The sequence below is a fragment of the Pinus tabuliformis genome, chromosome Q (assembly GCF_031772625.1).
Source record: "Pinus tabuliformis cultivar Carrire ecotype Pingquan chromosome Q, CPIR1, whole genome shotgun sequence".
Lineage (NCBI taxonomy): Eukaryota > Viridiplantae > Streptophyta > Pinopsida > Pinales > Pinaceae > Pinus > Pinus tabuliformis.
The window spans coordinates 1,126,506,397-1,126,524,500 of NC_142296.1; the positions used below are offsets into that span (position 1 = coordinate 1,126,506,397).

At 33.4% G+C, this 18,104-nt stretch overlaps 1 pseudogene; it reads left to right on the forward strand.

The window, feature by feature from the left end:
- Window positions 1-16,143: 16,143 nt before the first annotated feature.
- On the forward strand, window positions 16,144-17,833 carry LOC149223503 (L-lactate dehydrogenase B pseudogene; annotated as a pseudogene).
- Window positions 17,834-18,104: the final 271 nt, after the last annotated feature.

The window sequence follows — 18,104 nt, forward strand, 5'->3', positions numbered from 1 at the left end:
TGACTCTGTTTGTACTAATAACAGAGGAGAATATATATTTAATGAATTTGAAAAAATCTTCACCAACATGGGATTCAATATCAAACCAAATTTCCTTGCAATGCTCAACATAATGGTGTAGTTTAAAGAATGAACAGGATTATCTTAAATATGGTTTGTTCCATGTTGTTTTTTTAAATGTAAAGTTGATGTTTTGTGTTTATGAGGTTCTATGTGCAATATATGTGAAAAATGAATGTTTATGTCATGCTCTTAAAAATATGACTCCTTATGAAATGTGGTATGGCAATATTCCTTTGGTGAGGAATCTTAAGGCCCTTTGTTCTAACTATTGTCCCTTAATTCCTAAGGAGAAAAAAAAAAGGTTTATACAAGAAGTCATAAAACATATTCTTGGGGTACTCAAATACCACTAAGGCATATTGTCTTTATGATGGGTAAATAAGAAGATTGTTCTTTCCAAAGATTTATTTTTCTTGAATTTTCCATGAATGGAAAAATTGTTGAGTACCAATTTGATCGTCTAGATAGATTCACTCATGTAAAGACATATCATGAATTTGATGATGATATTCCACAAATTAAAGGGGGAACCCCTATCTTGTATCAATATCTAGAATCTTCTTTTGAAGCACCATCTCCCCCTTATGATGTTTCAACCACTTTAAATCATGAAGATCCATTGGATGATGTGATTTAAAAGATTGAAAATTTGAACCATGATGGAAATGAAACACCATATCAATTAGTGGAGTAGCACAATCTCAATTAGTGGAGCAACCTAGACCATCTCAGAAAGGTCCACGAAAGAAACTCTTCAAAACACTTGAAAGTGTTCATCTTGATGAGGTCATAAAAACATAAATTAAAGGTTCCACTATACAAGATGGAGGTGATGTAGATAACTCATATTCAAGTGATGTAGATGATATACATGTTTCATATAATAGTGAATTGAATATATCTACTCAATTTGAACCAACTTCCTTTGAAGAAGTTACTTCTAATGATGAGTGGAAAGAAGAAATGTACGAAGAGTGTGATGCTCTCATCAAGCATGGGACATGGAAGTTGGTGGAGCCTCCATTTAAACCCAAACCAATTGGATGCAAGTAGGTCTACAAGAACAAACATAAATCAAATGACTCACTTGACATTGATTATGAGAAGACTTTGGCCCCCACAACAAAATGGGCCACCATTCATACTCAAGTTTCCTTGGTAGCATAAAATGGATGAAATTTCAACAAATGGATGTGAAGATGACTTTCTTGAATGGAAACTTGAAAGAGAATGTCTTCATGTCACAACTAGTATGTAGGTTTTAACCCTGTACAAAAATTACCTACAAACGAATTCTTAAAACAAAAAATAAACAATGGCGAGAACATAAAACAAATATACACAAAGATTTTCCTATGGATCCCAAAACTGGGACTACCAGATTGATTTTTCATTATATTCCTTTCAATGTTACAATACATATATATATACATGTTGAAGCATTCATAAACCCCAATCCATTTAACCTTGGATTATAACATAATTGTAGTTCCTTTGACCGGATCTACAAATACCATGGGAAAAAACCATCGCCCAAAACCACGTGAAAAACCCATGCACAAAACCATAGGTAAGTCTGCCCAACTATTATCATGGAAAGAATATAACACACACGCAACATAGAAGGTTTTTTTGTGACGCGGCAAGAATAAAAGTATGTAAACTCATCAAATCCTCATATGGCTTGAAACAAGAACCACAAACCTAATATGAAAAGTTAAATGAGCGTCTTCTAAAATTGAATTTCAATCACTTTAATCTTGATGATGTAACTTTCTTTGTCAAGAAAGTTGGCAAAATTGTTGTATATATTGTAGTGTGTGTAGATGATATGTCCGTGACAAGGAATAATGAAAGTTATATTACATACAAAAAGAAAGAGTTGAAGAAAGGTTTAGAGATGACATGTTTGGGACATCTTCACTACTACTTGTGCATTGAAGTAACTCAACATCCAAAGTACATATTCATCTCCCAAAAGAAGCATATTGGAAAATTGTTGAACAAGTTTAACATGGTTGAGTGTAACCCTATTTCTACTTTAATGGAACAAAATTTGAAGATCACATTAAAAGAAGGAAATGAATTTGAGGATGCAAACAAGTACAAGAAATTTGTGGGAAGCCTTGTCTACCTTAGGACCACTAAACCAGATATTTCATTTGCTGATAAAAATTTTTCCAAGTTTATGTAAAAATATTGTGAAGGACAATGGCTTTCTAAAAAATGAATTATGATATACTTGAAGAGAACTCGAGACTTTGAACTCAACTATTCTCAAGTAGATGACTTTAGCTTAATTAGATATTCTAATTCAAACTTTTATGGGGATAAAGAAAATGGTGTAGACTTCATGCTATCTCATGAGTCTTTAATTAGCAACCATCTCTTAGAGGTCACACAAATAGTCAATCCCAACAGATTCCAGAACATAGGCAAAATATGTGGTAGTTGTAGAAGTAACAAAGGATACTATTTGGCTCGATTAAATAATTGAAGATTTGTAGGAGAAATAACTTTAATCTACTCCTTGTCTAGTTGACAATACTTGTTGAGCCTCATGATTGCTTCATTTTGACACTCTTCCTTACATATTTTTCCTTTCCTTGACCCTCATCATCAATGCAATAGGCATAAAACTACAAGGTTTTTGACTTGATAAGGTATTTAATTGTCTTATTTTTCATATTTCATAACTTTCCTTATTATTGAGTTAATATTTGTATTGATACAGAATTCGCACAATTCTGCAGCTAATCTCTGTTTCTGTAGCCAATTCCATGGTTTACCAAGATCAGAGGTGCCAACTAAGAGAAGAAAGATATGGACAGGTGGAGATTTATCCTTTTAATAATTTCCTCCTATTCATCTGAACCAGATCATCAAAAGGATTGTTCGATTGCATGGTTAAAGGATAAAGTCAATGTAGTTGCTGAACAGGCAAGCGAGAGTCCAAAATTCCTACGCTTCACGATTTTCTTTGCCAAATAGCAAATCATGAGCAATGATATATCGATAGTTGTTAGAAGATTAATTTAGAATTTTTTAGCTAAGGTAGGTGTAAAGGCTTCTAACAATTATTGACACGGGATTTTATAAATGTCGTGCAACAAACATGAATAAAAGGTTTATTTTTATGTATGCGACAACGATGTTTTGAAACTCTATTTTTACTTTGTTAATGAAGAAAATCCTTTGAAGTTATAATGCATAACTGATTGTTCGATTGAAGTTATATGACTGCCTATTTGTGGAGGGCCCCTACAAACAGTGAAGGTTCTGCATTCACATATCTTTTCTTTATCATTTGTTATAGTTATTCATATGTTTTAGAATTGGTTTGCACTCTTGATTTCATCTAGATAATGATAAAAATATTTCATTAATCATTCCTTTTTCAAGTTGATGTATAATGATGTTAATGGTAATGTAATTGATTTTCATAAATTTCCGTATGATTGTAGAGTGTTTCATTTTAGAGTTAATAAATTTCTTTAGAGTTTCATTTTACATTATTTCATTTCAAAGTATGTGTGATTTATTTATGGTTTTCATTTCAAAGCATTCAATTTCAGAGTATGAGTGATTTTGATGTAGTTTCATTTCAAAACCTTTAATTTCAAATATGAGTGATTGATAATGATAAATGTGTTGTTTTTCATTTTGAACAGAAGTTAATTTCATTTTGGCTTTTATGCAAAGGATTGCTAGAATGTTAAATGATTAATTTTGATTTTAGTGATTAAATTTGTGTTGCAATAAATCAGTTAAGTTTTCTTAATGCAATAGTGTGAGTTTGCTTTAAGTTTCATTTAGAAAGTGCAAAGAGAATTTTTTATTTCATTAGAAAAGAGTATGAATATTCAATTGTTAAAATCCATTTTCTTTGAAGAGTAAGATAGGAATAAATTGCATGCTTAGAAGTAAATCTCAATAAGTCAATCACACACATTAATAATTTGATTTAATGAAAGGACTTCTAGAATATACAGTGCACTTGCACTTCACAAGCTTACCAACTCGAGTTGATAATTCATGTAATGATTTAAGACAATTAAATTGACAAACATTTTGGCGTCGTTGCTGGGGAAGTGTAAATAGAATTCTTAGTCTTTTTCATTTTGACAAATTAAAAAATAAAAAATAAAAAAAAATAACAACAACACGATATGCATAGGGAAAGAGACTCTAGGGGTAGATTTGTAGGTAGAAGAAAGAGTTTAATTCCAACAACATCACTCACCCCACCATGACCTCGTAGTGCCACATCACCCCACAAACTCGAATTCCATCCTTAGAAGGCAAACACAAACTCCCTGAGGTATTAAGATCTAAAATCCAACCTAGAGATTCACCAACTTAATCAACATAAACCATAATAGAAGAAGAAGATCCCATATCCCCAACAATAGGAGTAATTTTCCTATCTTCAACTAGAGAACAACTTCTAGCTCAAGAGATGGAAGTTCCTATTGAAGAAGAGGAAGAAGAAACCTATTTTAACAAACCATTGATAGAAGAACCAAAGGAACTAGAGGAAAATGAAAACCAATTCTTGGAACCATAACCCTTTATTAGTTCTGAAGAATCTACAATGGTTGGAGAAGGAGAAGGAGAGGTACATAATTTGAATGGTGAACAACCTAGGATTGGAGGAGGAAGAGGAGGAAATAAGGGAGGTGGAATAGGTGGAGGAAGAGGAAGAGGGAGAGGAGAAGATATAAATCCAGAACCCTTTGGATTTCCTATCCTTGATGAAGATACAACTGTGACAATGAAAAATATCTCACCCTCTATCCTTCCAAACTTTCATGGACTAAGGAGTGAAGATTCTGAAACATTTCTCTTTGAATTTGAAGTCTTGTGTAGATCATATGATTATTTGCATGATGCTCAAAAGTTGAAATCATTCCCTACAACCCTTTAAGATGCAACATTAAAATGGTTTATGAGTTTAGGAATAAAATCCATAAGAACATGGGAAAAAATGAAAACTACAATCTTAGAGAAATATAAGGACTATTGTATGCCCCATAATATTAAGGATGAAGTTTTTAAAATGGTACAGAAAGGATGAAAATATTGAAGACTTCGTTGAAACATTTGCTTATATTGTTAAAAGGGAAAAATGAATAATCTAGATGAGGAAATTTTGAAAACTCTCTTATTGAAATCCATTAGAGATGAGTGCATTTATCTTCTAAATCTAATGAGTAATGAAGGCATTTCTCAGTTGTCACTAGGAGAAATTTGTGAGTTATGCATACACATTTCAAGAGGCAAAGCAAGAACTAGGAAAAATCGAAGAGATCCTCTTTTATCAAGGATTAATAAATCTGCGGTTGGGAATATCAATAGAGTAGAATTAGGAAATTTGCTTGATAATTTTAAAACAAATATTTTAGGGAGTCTTAGTGAACAAATTGACACCCTTAAAATACAAAACAAGCAAAAAGCTGAAAATGATGCATTATCCATTTTTTTCCCTAAGTGTAGAAAGAAACATGCCTTGAGAGAATGTCCTCTTGATTTAAAGAGTGTAGAAACTTGTGTTATATGTGTGGAAAATCATGATACAAAATAATGTCCCTCAATACCAGGTATTAAAGTTGTCTATTAAGAAGAAGGAGTACCAAATCAGGTAGACCCTCTTTGTTTTATTGCTAAAAGACCTTGGCAGAATCCACAACCAAATATAGCTCAAGGTTTTAACACTCAACCATTTTCACAATCATCACAAAGTAATTGGATTGCCCCAATGCCTTAGAAATATTGGCCACAACCTTGGTCACAAGGCTGGAAAAATACTTATTGAAAGTACCCTCAATATCCTCAATATCCTCAATATCCTCAATTTCCACAATTTCAACAATCATATCCTACTATTTCTCCACAATATCATCCTCAGCATGTTTAACAAACTCAACGTCACAATTTGAATCCACAACTTTCATTACCATTTCCTCAAAGACCAAACCAACTTCCTACCCAACCACTCCCAAATCTGAACAATAATAAAAACCCACAACCTGTTTACAATATGGAAGGACACAATTTTCAAACTTATATGATAACTCCACTAGATCTGGTAGAATATTAGAGAAAAATTCCCCATCAGTTGTTATTCAGGAAAGTGAAAAATAAAATATCTCTGAAGAAGAGAAATCTCTTAATGAAAAAGAAAAAACTCAAAAACAAGTTACTCCAACACATTCAAATAACTCAATTCCTATTATGGAACAACCTTTAGTATCTGTTTCAAAATCACCTTTTCCCGAGAGATTAAAAATTGATGAAGGGGTAGAGAAACAAATTTTATTATCAGATTAATGTTAGATGAACTGAAGAATGTTTGCATAAATATTCCTTTGCTACAAGCCATTAAGGAAATACCAATTTTCGCAAAGGCAATTAGGGAATTGAGTATAAAAAGACCAAGAATAAAAAGAAAAGAAGTCAAAAGAATCAATTAGTTGGAAAAATTGTAGATATCATGATGGGTAAGACAACAATTCAAAAATATCTTGATCCAGGAAATCCCATTGTGAAAACACACATAAATGGTGTAAAGATCCCAAATACATTGATTGATCTAGGAGCAACTATAAACATCATGAGTAAACAAACTAAGAATCAATTAAAACTTTCTAATCTTCAATATACACCTACACTATTACAATCGGAAAATAAATTTGTAATCAAATCTGATGGTGTATTAGAAGATATATATGTATCCTTAGATTATTGGGAATACCTTGTCGATTTTATGATTTTAACACCCAAGAATAACTTAGGAGGACATCCATTGATTCTAGGAAGACCATGGTTAACTACAATCGATGCTTTCATAAGTTGTAGATCTGGTGATATGCTTATTTTGTATGGGAGCTCAACAAAGAAATTCACACTGTATCCACCTACAAAAACAAAAATAGAAGTTGAAAATGAAGAATGGATAGATGATGACATTGATATAATACCAATCTTTGCCACTTCACAAATAGATGAGGAAGATCAAATTTTGAATTTAATGGAAAATAATGAATCTTCATCATATTGTGAATCTAGTCAGAGTTTTCAAGAACAATGCAATATTGAATATTTATCATCTCGTCAACTATCCTTGCATTCTATGGAAAAATTTGGCAATTCTACAATTGAAATATTTCAAGGAAAAACTTTGAATATCAACAATAATTTGGAAGAATTTCAAAAGAAAGAATTAATAAAGATGTTACAAGAACATTCCTCTGCCTATGCATGGGAATATACTGACATGAAGGGAATTGATCCTAATACTTGTATACATCATATCTACATTGAAGAAAATTCCAAACCAATTCGACAACCTCAAAGAAGAATGAATCCAAATATAAGGGAAATTGTTAAGGAGGAACTACAAAAACCGTTGAATGTCAATTTCATCTATCCAATATCAACCAATCAGTGGGTTCCACCCTTAGTAATTGTTCCTAAAAAGAATGGAAAATGGAGAGTATGTATTGACTATAGGGAATTTAATAAAGCCACTTGAAAAGATCACTTTCCACTTCCTTTCATAAATCAGGTTTTAGATACATTGGAAGGAAAGAAATAATTTTCATTCTTTCGTGGGTATAATCAAATCCAAGTAGCCCTAGAAGACCAAGATAAAACTACCTTTACCTGCCCATGGGGAATATATGCTTACCAAGTACTTCCTTTTGGATTATGTAATGCATCTGCAACATTCCAAAGAGCGGTATTAGGCATTTTTTCTAATCTAATTCATGATTGTGTGGAATTGTATATGGACTATTTTACAGTTTATGTAAATTCTTTTGAAGAAGCTCTTAAAATTTTGGAAAATGTTCTCATTAGATGTAAAGAGACAAATCTCTCATTAAGCCATGAAAAATGTTTTATGATGTTTACTGAGGGAATTGTTTTAGGACACCATATTTTAGGAAATGAAATTAGAGTGGACACATCTAAAGTAGAAGTTATTTCTAAATGATCAATTCCAACCTGTCAACGAGATGTTAGAAGTTTTTTTGGTTTCACTCATTATTATAGAAGATTCATAGAAAACTTTACAAAAATTGCATCTCCACTTTTCAAACTTCTCACAAAAGACTGTGAATTCAATTGGAATTATGATTGCCAAAAGGCCTTTGAAACACTAAAAGATAAAATATCTTAAGCACCCATTCTTAGAGGACAAAATTGGAAACTACCTTTTCACATTTCAATTGATGCTTTAGACACAATTTTAGGAGTTGTACTAGGACAAAAGGATTTAACTCCTTATGCCATTTATTACACCAATAAAAATTTGACTCCTGCAAAGTTAAATTATACTATAATAGAAAAGGAGTTTTTAGCTATTGTCCATGCTATCAATAAATTCAGACATTACATTACTGGCTGTGAAAATTTTGTACATACAAATCATTCTACAATTAAGTACTTAATAAATAAACCTGTCACTAAGGTCAGAATTACAAGATGGTTGTTGTTGTTGCAAGAGTTTAACATCACGATTTTGGATCGACCTGGGAAACAAATAAAGTTGTTGACTTTTGTCTAGAATTCAAAATGATAATAATGATGTACCTGTAGAAGACAATTTCCCTGATGAAGATCTTTTTGCAGTATCTACTAAATCACCTTGGTTTGTAGATATTGCTAATTATTTGGCTACAGGGAAGTTACCATCATATTTATCTCCATGATAAAAAAGGAAGGTAATTCAAATTAGTGCATCTTATTCATGGATAAATGAAGAAATGTATAAAACAGGGCCAAATCTGATCATCCGAAGGTGTATTAAAGAAGATGAAGTACCAGAGATATTGAAAGCTTGTCATGATGAGCCATGTGGAGGACACTTCACTGACAAAATAACTTCCTACAAAGTCCTTCTCTTAGGATACTATTGGCCTTCCATTTTTAAGGATGCCAAGGAGTATGTTAAGAGATGTGATAGTTGTCAAAGGATGGGGAAACTTGTTTACTCTGATGAAATGCCTCTACAACCTCAGTACTTATTGAGCTGTTTGAAAAATGGGCTCTGGATTTTGTTGGTCCAATAAATCCACCATCGAGACAGAAAAGGTACATTCTTATTTGCACTAATTATGTTACAAAATGGGTAGAAGCTAAAACACTTCCTTTTGCTATTGAAAATGTTGTAGTTTCATTTCTTTTCAAGGATATATTTACTCATTTTAGTGTCCCAAGGGAAATTGTAATAGATCAAGGTACTCAATTCACATCCAATTTGGTACAAAAGATAATGGAGGAGTACAAAATAAAACATCGGAAGTCCACTCCATACCATCCACAAGCAAATGGATAAGTGGAGTCCACCAATAAAGTAATTGAAGCAATTCTCACCGAAAACTGTGCATCTGCGTAGAAGAGACTGGGCAGAAAAGCTTCTAGAAGCTTAATAGGCATATCGTACCACATGGAGAAACATTACGGGGCATACTCCCTATGAACTTGTTTATGGGAAGCAAGTCCTTTTTCCTATTAAGTTTCAAGTAAAGACTTTCAAGACAACATTTAAATTGTGTCTTGATCTTTCAGAGGCACAAAAACAAAGAATGGAGCAATTAAATGAACTTGATGAGATAAGACAAGATGAAATCCAAAGAACCAATCTAGTTCAACAACAGAGATTCAGATGGCATGACAAATATCTCAAAGAAAGAAATTTCTAGCTAGGAGATTGGGCATTACTTTTTGATTCAAAGTTCAAATATTTCCAAGGGAAATTTCAAACTCATTGGCTTGGGCCCTATGAGATTGAAACAATCTTTGATAATAGTGCAATTAGGATCAGAACTATTAACGAAGAAAGGATCGCTTTTCTTGTGAATGGTCATCGATTAAGAATCTATCATAATTCATTGACAAAGGAGGAGTTTATCAAACATTTGCAAGACAACACTGATTTCCAGTTGGTTAAGAAGGATTTTCCTTCTCGTCCAACTTGACTCATAAGTCTTTTTCTTATATATATATATATATATATATATATATATATGTGTGTGTGTGTGTGTGTATATATGTATGTATGTATGTATGTATGTATATTAAGTGTGGTTCACGAACACCCTGGTCAGTGAGTGGTCGCTACGTCCATGGAAAAATCTGGGCTAATCACCCCTCGGCCTACTGGCAAGACCTAACCCCAAGGGCTTCGGGCAGAATCGACCCTGTGACCTCCTGATGGCGAGGCACGGTTTTTGACCAACTGAGCTAACCCTTGGGGCTATATATATATATAATAATAAAAAAATATAATAAAATTTGTATAAACATGAAAACCAACATTGTTGGCATGTTTATACAGAAAATTTAGGGTGAAAACCAAGTAATTTTGGCATTTTAAATTTTCTTTCCCATTCCCATTTTCTTTTTGTCCCTCTTTTTCTTTCTAGAATAAAATAGCTACAAAATTGCTAGGAATCTGCAGCGTTGACACAATTCTGCAGTTGATGTTTGACAAGGACTACTAATTGGAGCAATTGAAGAAATGATCAAATCCATCCTTAGAAGCACCAGAAGGAAATACAAAAAGGAGCAATCATAATGTTAGAATCATCAATTCAAAAGGTATGCAAATATTTAATTTAATAATAAGGGTCAAAACATTAGTGTATGAATTATAATGATGATATACCACTAGTTCAAAAACCATCATTGCTGAAAGTGAAATGAAAATATCTTGTCATATCAAATAAAAAGTTGTAAATCACCCATTCATCCCTCATCATTACACAACACTCATCTCAAACTCTGAATTCATTGTTGAAATCGCCCAACTCACATCCATTCATACCCTAATGGTCACTTCACTTGTTTTTCCCCTCGCTCTCATTTATACTCTCACCGAAGCCATTATCCTGAAACCCTGACTCATACCCTGTCAAGAAGCGAATTCTGAGGTAAAACTTCTCAACTATGGGCGTCATAGTAAGAACAAAACCAAATGGAAGAAAATTCATGGAAGGATATCCGAAGGTCAATGAAATGTTGCAGAAAGCACAATGGCTAGAGTTTGTGGAAAAGTTTGATGGTTTTAACAAAGAAGTGACTAAATCATTTGCCATAGATTTTGATGGCGTAGAGGTTGAAATTGGAGACATCAAGTTTGCACTGACAAAATCTCTTATTGCTGAAGCAACCAGATTGTCAAGAGTCAGAGAGAAATGGTTTAAGAACAGGGGCATTGAAGGAAAAGAATGGAATAATTTCTTGAAAAACCCAGGTATGGATATCACTATTTTTAAGAAAGGAATTCCCAGTACAACACTTAAGGGTAAATGGAGAAATCTTTTGCTAGTCATTCAGAAAATTGTCACATGTGAAGGAAGTTTTGGTTATATGTTCTTTTACCACATTCGTTTGATGATGCATTTTCTCGAAGAGAATGAAATCAATCTTCCTTATTTTCTATTAAATAGTTTTAGGAAAATGTCTGGGAATGTTCATAAAAGGATTCAATTCATAGAAAACACCATGTATCACCATGGCATTATAAAAATACTCATTGAATTTCATCTTGAAATACTCGGAGATAGTTGGGATAACTTCCTAGTTAGAGATCATTTTAAGGAGGAGGATCAAGAATCACCTCGCAGAAGTAAAGCAAAAAGAGGAAGGAAGCGAATATCTGAGAATCATATTAAAAACTTACCTTAACAACAACCATAAGAATGGTAAGAAGATGAGACTCCTATTGCCGAAATTTTAGGAAGCCTTAAAAGGCAATCTATTAGAAGAAAGAAAGTCAGTGAAAAGGAAGAAAGCACATCCAAGAAAACAGAGGAAGCTAAAACAGAGAAGAAAAGAGTTAAAATTAAAAACCCTCTTCCATCAAATGTAAGAAGAAGTGTTTGGCTTAATAAAAAACCATCTCAACAATCTACATATGTGGTTAATTTGGAGGAAGAAGAGAAAATGGAAGTTATATCACCTCATCTCACCTATTCATAGCCCAGGCTTAAAAACACCAAAAATAGATCCAGTACAACAAGAAATCTATGACTACATTGAGTCTCTAGAGAGGAGAGCTGCCAAAAAGGCATCTTGTTCCACAGTACATGAAAATAAAATCCAATCTAACAGACCACAAGAACCTCCACTCGTAAAAACTTTGAAACAAGAAGTCTTTGAGTTGGAGACACTGAATAGACATCTGAAGAAAGAACATGAGACATTAAAGATGCAGAATGAAATAAAAAGGACTGAGAATGATTACATTCTTCTACATATGGGCTTATGGTATGAAAAGAACAAGAAATTAAAGAAAAAGAATGAATCTCTAAGAAACAAGGTCATGAGTATAAAATGTAGGATATTGATGAAGAAGCCCAGAACGACAATTGCAAGAAAGAAGATAAGAAGGACAAACTTGGATGTTCTGACCCAAGTTTATGAGAGAGAGCAGTGACAGAGAAAGATTTACAGTTTTGAATTTTTTCATGAGGACATGCAATGGCCTCAGTGTGGGGGAATGTTGAACCTCATGATTGCTTCATTTTGACACTCTCCCTTACCTATTTTTCCTTCCTTGACCATCATCATCAACTCAATAGGCATCAAACTACAAGGTTTTTTACATGGTAAGGCATCTAATTGTCTTATCTTTCATATTTCATAATGTTCCTTATTATTGAGTTAATATTTTTATTGGCTACCGAATTTGCACGATTCTGCAGCTAATCTCTATTTTTGTAGCCAATTCCATGGTTTACCAGGATCAAAGGTGCTCGCTAAGAATCTCTTTAATGATTTCCTCCTATTCATCTAAACTAGATCATCAAAAGGATTGTTCGATTGCGTGGTCAAAGGATAAGTTAACGTAGTTGCTGAACAGGCAAGCGAGAGTCTGAAATTCTTATGCTTCACGATTTTCTTTGCCAAATAAAAAATCGTGAGCAATGATATCTTGATAGTTGTTAGAAGCTTAATTTAGAATTATGTTAGCTAAGGTAGGCATAAGAGCCTTGAACAATTATTGACACGGGATTTTATAAATATCATGCAGTAAACATGAATAGAAGGTTGATTTTTATGTATGCAACAGTGATGTTTTGAAACTCTGTTTTACTCTGTTAATGAAGAAAATCCTTTGAAGTTCCAATCTGTAGCTGACTATTCAATTGAAGTTCTATGACCACATGTTTGTGGAGGGCCCCTGTAAACAATGAAGGTTCTGCATTCACATATCTTTTCTTTATCATTTGTTACAATTATTCATATGTTTTAGAACTGATTTGTAGTCTTGATTTTGTCCAGATAGCGATAGCAATATTTCATTAATCATTCTTTTTTCAAGTTGATGTATAATGATGTTAATGGTAATGTAATTGCTTTTCATAAATTTCCTTATGATTGTAGAGTATTTCATTTAAGAGTTAATAGATTTATTTAGAGTTTCATTTTACAGTATTTCATTTCAAAGTGTGTGTGATTTCTTTATGGTTTTCATTTCAAAGCATGAGTGATTTTGTTGTAGTTTCATTTCAGAACCTTTAATTTCAAATATGAGTGATTGATAATGATAGATGTGTGGATTTTCATTTTGGTTTTTATGCAAAGGGTTACTAGAATGTTAGATGATTAATTCTGCTTTTAGAGATCAAATTTGTGTTGCAATAAATCAGTTAAACTTTATTAATAAAATAGTGTGAGTTTGCTTTAAGTTTCATTTAGCAAGTGTGAAGAGCATTTTTTTATTTCATTAGAAAAGAGTAGGAATATTCAATGTGTTAAAATCCATTTTCTTTGAAGAGTAAGATAGGAATAAATTGCATCCTTAGAAGTAAATCTCAATAAATCAATCATGCACATTAAAAATCCGATTTAATAAAAGGACTTCTACCATATATAGTGCACTTGCACTTCACAAGCTTACCAACTCCAGTCGATAATTCATGTAACAATTTAAGAAAATTAAATTAACAAACAATACTTTTGCAATCAAGTTGGCCAGGAATCTCATATTCCATGATCAAACCAAGCTCATCAACACAAAGTACCATTTGATTTGGTATCGTGTAGAGGCCAGTGTTATTCATTTAAGATATTGTTGCACAAATAAACAAATTGCTAACATCTTCAACAAAACACTGAAAGAAAAGTTTATAATGATGCTTCTACTCACAAACACCCTTTCAACTTAAGGCGAAAAATATTACACACATAATTCTTCAAAGTTATTATATTATTGTACATAATAAAAAGTAAATAAAATAAAAACAAAAAATTGTCATAATTTTTATTTTTGGGATAATAAATCAACTCCTTTATATCTATACAACTTTAAATTAATAAAATTAATCAATTTAACGAATATTTAATCTAATAACTAACTATAACTATATATATATATTTCAAGAGAAAATTCAAAAAAAAAATATTTAAATTAAAAGAAAAAATATCATGAGGCATTGTTATTGATTTGAATATATTACAATACGATCTTTTAGTAAAATTAGACTAGAATTCTTATTAAATTTATACATATATCCTAAAACTAGTTTTGTTGTTGACTTGAATATCTTCCCTATGTAAACCTTTTAATAAAGAAATGAAAATTCCCCAAACCTACCTCTTTGAAAAGGAAGACAAAAACTTTGCTCAACCGTACAAAGACGAGGACTTTGCCACTCAAAACACATTTATATTCTAAATTTTATTAAATTATAAAAAAGATGAGAAGCATTACTTTTACGCCTGAATACCTAAATATGTAAGTTAGTTCCTTGGGACATTTCTACATTTTTTCAAAAATTATTATATTGACGCTTAAAGTTCACGTGCACCTTCCATACAACCACTACGCAATATATACTACAAAAAAATGGATCCTTTATATTTATTTGTTTACTCAAAATTAGACCTATATTTTATTACGTAAAATAAATTTCAAACCTTAAATTTTATCAACCACTACGCAATATATACGACAAAAAAATGGATCCTTTATATTTATTTGTTTACTCAAAAATAGACCTATATTTTATTACGTAAAATAAATTTCAAACCTTAAATTTTATCTCTAATTATTTAGAATATCTGTCATAAATTTTAATGAATAGTTTACTAATAAATAATTTATAAATCAGATTTAAGAGTCTTATAAACAGGAGAATATGGAGAAAGATTTAAGTCTTATAAAGAGAAGAAAATATGGAGAAAGATTGGAATGGTGCCATGCTCTAGTTGCATATTGCTGCTATATATTTCATAAATTATTTTATTTTGTTTTTAACATTTATAAAATCTTTAAAATGTTTTTATTTATTTTTATCAAAAATAAAAATTTATTGTATGTGTATTAGGGTTTTTTTTGTTATCCATCATCTCTTTAGTAAGAACTTTCACTATTAATAAGTGAAACAAGTATGGTTGATCTTAATTTGCATTTTTAAGGTTAAAAAAGTTATTTCTTATTTCAACATTGATATTTATATATGTGAAATAAACATTTATAATGTAAGGATGCAAAAATTAAGTTTTATAATTAAATATTTTTTAAGGTATTAATTATTGAACATATTATTCTATAGTTTTTAATTGCAGATAAAATTTTGAAATAAAATAAAATCTCAAGTATGATATTTTTATTCTAGAAACTGCCATTTTCTAAATTTACATAGTTTAAATTTACATAATTTAGAGTGTCACTCTGGTGATTTTCAAAAACCAATTGAATCTCAATATATTTTGGGGCTATAGGGCCAAACCATTAAGTTATTATATTTGGGGCTATAGAGCCAAACCATTAAGTTATTATATTTTCTTTTTCTAAAGATACATCTCAATTGTTACACAAAATTTCCTTCTAACAACGGAAAAAAATAGACAGTCAAGGATCTACTTAAGACAAAGTCACAGACCAGATTAACTTGAAAGGCTTTGTTTACAGAGGTTGCAAATTTGATGGATGGCAAAGAAAAAAGCGGGAATCCTGCCATTTTCTTTTACAGAAAGAGTCCTTGAACACTATCAAAAACCTATAAAAACTCATGAATTTTTCTAGATTTTATCAAAATCTTACCCGAAATTCCATTGCTTTCCTGTCAAATTTAAAACTCGAATTTGACATTCCACGCCTGGTCCCAGGCGACCCCAAGCAAATTCTGTACGACAGTATTGGCACTGAAGCCAAGGTTTCTTAACAGTATACTTGCTTAACAAGAATCCTCATGATGCCTTGCTTTTTTCCCTGATAAATTAAATAATTGAAGTACCCATTCACAAGACACCAGGAAACGAATCCCATGAACAACATGGCTGTCTTTGCAAGTTTAGAGAATTGCTTTTGTAGCAGCACCCGATCTCCGGCCGAATGCATTCCCAGTATCCCGTTTAACTCCAATCCTCTACAGACTCAACTCCTCTGCAACAAATTCAGTCTCAGACAATCGGCATGGTTGAAGCCAAGGCATCCAAAGGGGCTAAGAACAGCAACAGCAAGTTCAGCCTCTGGCAAACATACAACGCCAGAAACGACCTCCAAGCCACCGGCGACATTGGCCTTAGAGATCGCGGATGTCTTCTTCAAGCCGACACAGAGCACCCATGCGTCCTCCCACTTGCGGACGGGCACGAAGATCACAGTCGTCGGAGTCGGAAACGTGGGCATGGCGATCGCGCAGACGATCCTGACACAGGAGCTCACAACGGAGCTCGCCCTGGTGGACATCCAGGCCGACAAGTTGCGCGGCGAAATGCTGGATCTACAGCACGCCGCCGCCTTCTTGACCGGCACCAAGATCGTGGCCGACACGGACTACGCCGTCACGGCGGGCTCCGACATCTGCGTCATAACGGCCGGAGCCAGGCAGCGGGAAGGCGAGTCGCGGCTCGATCTCGTGGAGCGGAATCTCCATCTTTTCAAATCCATAGTTCCGCAGCTCGTGAAATACAGCCCCGACACCATTCTGCTGGTCGTCTCGAACCCGGTAGACATACTGACCTACATCGCGTGGAAGCTTTCTGGTTTACCGTCGAACAGAGTGCTGGGCAGCGGAACCAATCTCGATTCCTCGCGGTTCCGTTTTCTGATTGCGAACCATCTGGACGTGAACGCGCAGGATGTGCAGGCATACATCATAGGCGAGCACGGCGACAGCTCGGTGGCTCTGTGGTCGAGTATCAGCGTGGGTGGAGTCCCTGTGGTGAGTTTGTTGGAGAAAGAGCAGATCCCCTATGAGAAGGAAACACTGGAAAATATTCACAGGGTTGTGGTTAATGGTGCCTACGAGGTCATCAAATTAAAAGGGTACACTTCGTGGGCTATTGGGTACTCGGCGGCTAGCCTGGTGAAGAGTATAGTGCGAAATCAGAAGAGAATTCATCCCGTTTCTGTGCTGGCAAAGGGCTTTCATGGCATTCAAGACGATGTATTTCTCAGTCTGCCTGCTCAGTTGGGAACTGCAGGGGTTTTGGGCGTTGCTAACATTCCATTGACCGGTGAAGAAACCCAACGGTTGAACTTGTCAGCTAAAGCTATTTTTGGGGTTCAGAATCAGCTTGGCATTGTCTAAGGTTTCTGGTTTCTAACTGCGATTTCTCTTTTTCTGTAATCTGGCTTTGAAGAATTTTGGAATCCCTGTGTGCTTCTTGTGATTCGCAGACAATGAATACAAAAGGGCATTTGGGTAATAGATCACGCCCTTGCAAATATAGCATAATTTTTGGTTGATGTCCGCTGTAAAGGTTTTGGAGCTAAAATAATTTATATGGAAAGGGGCATTTAGGTATAGATCATAGCCTGGCAAATATAGAAAATTTTCCCTATGCTGTTAAGGTTTTTGTGTCAAAATGAGATAAAAGGTTAAGTTCATACTGATATAAGCTCTAACCCTTGAAGATGATCCAGGGTTTTTCTGTCAAATTGAGATAATGGTTAACTTCATACTCATATAAGCCCTAATCCTCAAAAGATGAGCCAGGGTTTTTCGTTATTGTTATATGATCCCTTTCCATGTCCGCCACTGACCTAGGCACTGGTTCTCCTTATCCCTCTTCATTCA